Source organism: Triticum aestivum, chromosome 1B (assembly GCF_018294505.1).
Source record: "Triticum aestivum cultivar Chinese Spring chromosome 1B, IWGSC CS RefSeq v2.1, whole genome shotgun sequence".
Taxonomy (NCBI): domain Eukaryota; kingdom Viridiplantae; phylum Streptophyta; class Magnoliopsida; order Poales; family Poaceae; genus Triticum; species Triticum aestivum.
Genome location: NC_057795.1, coordinates 87,542,733 through 87,547,664, shown reverse-complemented (window position 1 = coordinate 87,547,664; position 4,932 = coordinate 87,542,733). Strand labels below are relative to the sequence as shown.

The following is a 4,932-nucleotide window of genomic DNA, read 5'->3' as shown; positions in this document are numbered from 1 at the left end:
CTCCGGTGTATCTCGCGCGGTTCGATCGGCGTTTGTCTTTGGTGGATCCACGTGGATCCTATCTTCGTTCATCTGTGTTCACGTGTCTATAAGTTGGATCCTTTCGATCTACGTTTCTCTTCACCGATGGTGGTTGTTGTTCTGGTGCGCTGGTCCTATAGGGCCTTAGCATGATGACTTCTCGACTGTCTACTACAACAAGGTTTGTCTGGCTCCGATGAAGGAGGGGCGAAGATCGCGACACACCTTCGGCTCGCTGTAGTGCTTGTAGTCGTCGCTAGGTGGTCTATGGACCTGGATATATTTTTCACTTCTGGTGTTCATTGTACTATCTTGACAGTTGGTGAGAAGATCGAAAGTTTTTCTTGCAAAAAAATAGTACTCTTTACACGACAAATGATGAATAGTGTTTTTTTTTGCGAGAGAAGAATAGTGTTTGTTCCGACGGCAGTAGTGGTCGTTCGGTGGTCTCGAAATCTCGGTGTAGTTTTTATTATGTATGAGATGATTTGTACTTCCGATGAACTTTTATAATAGACTCGATCTTTTTGTGAAAAAAAAAGATTGGAAGTTTTCCTCATAAGAAAATCTTGCTTTGCTATTCAATGAACGTGTGATGTTTTTCTTTGGGACAAACGTTGTCAAGTTGCTTTTTTTTAGACAATGTTGTCAAGCTGCTGAAAATAAACAGAAAAGACAATCAAAATAGCAGGCCCATTAGTTGGGCTGTTTTACAGAAAAGTAAGAAGGCACGGCACCTCTGACGTGCCTTTGGGCACAGTAGAGGATCTGGTTCCAGGGAATTGACAGAGATGCTAAAAAACAGTCACCGATGACCATAATACCCTTTGTTGATTAAACTTATTTTTTTTACTTAATAGGTTTAAATCAACGGTGGGGAATAATTAAAGGAGAAGTTATATGAAATTGAGAAACCGTATAACGGGGCTAGCTACGAGCCTCCATAGCAATTTCATTGTCTCAGCCGTCAGATCATCAAACGTACGGTGTAGATCAAAGTCGGGCGTCCCTGCTCGCCCGCACACGTCACGCGACGTCTCGCGGGCTGCTGCTCTGGGGAACGACCTCCTCTTCCGGTCAGTAATTGGGCCGTCAAGGCCCACTTATTCCCGCTCGGACGCTGACAGCCCAGATCACCCCCGAACGAACAGTTCCTCCGTGCCGCCGTCCTTCCTCCTCTCGATGCGGCAGCGTTCCTCCCTCCTCGATGCACTGTAGATCCGCCGGTACGTTCCCCCCCCCCCCCCCCCCCCCCCCTCCTTCATAGCCCCTTCCTTTGTGTTTTAGAATTTTCTGCCCTGCAGTGTTCGTGTATTTAATGGCGGCTGCAGCGGCCACCCGCGCCGTCGGCTTTCACCGCTGGCTGTCGCTGGAGGCAAACTACCTGGATGGTTTGGTGGCGATGGAGGCGCTAGATACCTGCTTTCTCGCATGCCTTCTCCTCGCCTCTGCTCTTCCCAGTGATGCGGACCCAGGAACAGAGTCCAACCCTCTCTCCTTCTGTTTGTTCCTTCTTCTAATTGTTCCTTCGTATTCTATTCTGCATGCTATTTGACAAACTTCAAATTTTGTTTTTATGTCTCAGTGTGCCTGGTTTAAAGTCCCATGTGAGAAGATCCTTCTGAGGAAGGCCAAGAATTGGTACTGAAATTCTCAATATGCATAGGTACAAAGAACCTTGAATTTGTCCAAGTGAGCATGACATTGATTCCGGTTCTGTGGTATTTGTGTCTAACTTAATTCATCTTGGCACCTGGTCAAAATAAATAAATTCATCTTGGCATGAATATTATGTGGTTCAAGTACTAATCAAGTGAGCTGAGCATTTAGTTTCTTCGTCACCATGCTAATAGTAGATTTGTGCAATGCTATTAGGAATAACATCTTATTTTATCCACCGGTCTCTGGTAAATGAGAAGTTCACTCTTTGTTTACACTTGTGACTAAAACACATTTGGTTTCATATTGTAATTTCTTTTTTCAGATTTTGGCATGTTATTCTCGAATATATTATGCGCACGATTTATTTCTGGAAATATTTTCCCCTTTCTCGAGAGTCCATATTCACTATTAATTTCTGAAAGTCAACTTTTATGTTGTTTAGCCCACAATGCTCCTAGAAGTATTACATGGCACGTGGAGCGCAGGGTGAGTGCCCATGTTAGCAATCTTGTGTTCCTTTTTCCAGATTTAGGGTTTAGTTTGGTTAAGAAAGCTTGTTGCACTGTATTAACACTACTTGATCTATGGTTTGTAAGATTTTGAGACCTGGATCCTCTCTTTGGCAAGTATTGCAGGCAACCGGTGAAGGCGAAGCCATTTGTGAATGCAAGGCAGACAGACTATTAAGTATGTTTTTATGATTTTATGAGAAGCTTAAATTTTCAGCTGAATGAGTTGCCCAAGATTGCACATCTGAACCTAATCTTCCTTTTACTTCTGTAGATGCCATGAAATTGTAAAGGTATCTTTCTATTCCTGCGCCCAGGTCGTTTAAGAAAAACAGTCCATCAGTTGTGAGATCTCTTACTGCTAAAATCAGTGGTTGGTGTGGCATGAGTAAAATCGGTACCATGACATTTGGATCTGACGTTTTAATGTGTACCTGACACACCTTGAGGATTAAAGCTGCGCTTGAGTCAATTCGAATATTGTACAGTTAATCTATTTTGTCTATTAGGAGTTAGATCCAAAAGGCTAAGTTATATGTGATAAAACTCAACTTATGGTCCTTCTATATCATGGTTTGTAATTTGTTACGGTCTTAGGGAAAATATCTCTCACATATATATGGACCCATACAAACTATTCATTTTTTCTCAATTACTGCTTGGATTTTTCAAAAATAGTCTAAGTATTTGTTGTCAATATGAGCGGGCGCGGCAAAGCGTGCCTTCATGTTCTAGTTACATTCCGTAACTCTCCAATCACCGTAAAAGATTAATTTTACCCAAGATGCATGGTCCCTGATTCCCCATTGCGAGCTAACAAAGAAACTAATCCCAGACAATCAACTATACATGAACTGATGGAGCCAATGGCACCTAAAAATACGGACCCTGTAAGAGAGGTATAATTGGGTTTCATATGGAAGGGTCGTTTAGTAGGAGTTCGATAATTGATGACACGACTTGGTAGAATATTAATGAGATGAGTAGCGGTGAGAAAGGCCTCATCCCAAAATCTTAGTGGCATGACGGCGTTGGCAAGAAGCACGAGGCCAACTTCAACTGTGTGTATGCTTACATTCAGCAGAACCATTCTGTTGATGGGCATGCGGACAAGAGACATGATGGGAAATTCCCATTTTTTGGCAAAACAAGTTGAGTTTCTCATACTCGCAACCCAGTCCGATTGGACTAAAATAATTTTACTATCAAATTTGCATTCAGACGTGCTTGACAATTTTGAAAAACTTGAAACACATCAGACTTATGCTTGATAAGATAGACCCATGTATAGTTGCTATAATCATCAATGAAGCTTACATAGTATTTGTGTCTACCAACAGAAGTGGGTGCTTGCCCCCATACATCAGAGAAAATGAGCTCTAAAGGTTTGGAGGAATCACTTGTGGACATTGGATAAGGCAATTGATGACTTTTTGCTTGTTGACAAGAATCACACACTGTTTTCTAAGCTATGCTCACCAATAAAGGGGGTTTATTTGTCCTAAGCACTCGTTGAACGATAGTAAAAGAAGAATGACATAAACAATCGTGCCACCTTGTCAAAGTTAACTTGGTGACCGCAAAAACTTGTTTATTTGACCTCCTAAAGTGTGGGATCAATGGATAGAGCCCACCAATGCATCTACCTCCGTATAGCACCCTCCTCGTTGCTTGTTCCTTAATCAAGAAAAAGAAAGGGTGAAACTCAAGAAAGACATGATTGTCTAAGGCAATACAATGAACAGAGAGGAGATTTTTGTCAGCATGAGGGAAAAATAATAATTTTTCACAAGATAAAGATGGCGGCTAGGGGTTTCACAGGATTTTTGTCATACCTGATTGGCGCCATGGATTTGATCCTGCCCGCGATAATTCTCGAGGACTGCCAACTTCTCTAGATCACCGGTGAGGTGATCGGTTGCACCGCTGTCCACGTACCAATTTGTGTCCATGCCATATTGCACAGCAGTAGCTAGCTTCTCTTCTAGCACGTCTTCATCGAAGCGGTACTAGCAATCTTTGGTGCTGTGGCCAAATTTTCCATAGATTTGGCACTGGGTGGGCTCATTGGCCCGACTATTGTTGGAGGGTGCAGGGCCTACTGGACTTCCTAGAGCCGAGCGAACGCCCTTGTTGTTGGAGTAGAAAGGACGGGCGACCGTCTGCTTCTTCTTGTAGTCGCCCTGCCACCGCCCTGCTTTCTTAGCCACTGCTGCTTGATTATTGTGACGAGGGAGGACCACCGCAGCGTGAATCAGCGTTTGTAGAGGGCTTGAAGCCCCCCCCCCCCCCCCCACACACACCACTGCCGGATCCACCAGAGAAGAGCTCCACGCGCTGGTCGAAAGTACAGACCTATGCATAGAGGAAGTCGGCGGTGACAGGACCTGTGCAGGCGTCGAGAACCGAGACTACAGAGTTGTAGTGAAGGTCTAACCCAACAATGATGAAGGAGACGTGTTCATCCACGTCTAGGGGCTTTCCGGTGGCTGCTAGCTCGTCTGCCAATCCCCTCATCCGTGCGAAGTACGTCGGGGCTGACTGCTTTACCTTCTGGGCATTTTCTAGGGAGATGCGGATGTTATTTATGTGGGAATGATATTGCGATACAGACACGTTACCAAGAGAGGTCCACAAGGCATATGATGTCCTAATGGAAATGACAGGGACCAGTATGTCCCTCGATAGACTGTTGAGGATGTGGCTGAATTCCTGCTTATCCTGTCTAACCCACGCGTAG

General features: G+C 44.2%; 1 long non-coding RNA gene across 1 annotated transcript; it reads left to right on the top strand.

The window, feature by feature from the left end:
• Window positions 1-1,158: 1,158 nt before the first annotated feature.
• Window positions 1,159-2,747, top strand: LOC123087336 (uncharacterized). Its single transcript, XR_006441314.1, has 3 exons — window positions 1,159-1,247; window positions 1,326-2,370; window positions 2,467-2,747. It is a non-coding gene; the product is annotated as an uncharacterized lncRNA (long non-coding RNA).
• Window positions 2,748-4,932: the final 2,185 nt, after the last annotated feature.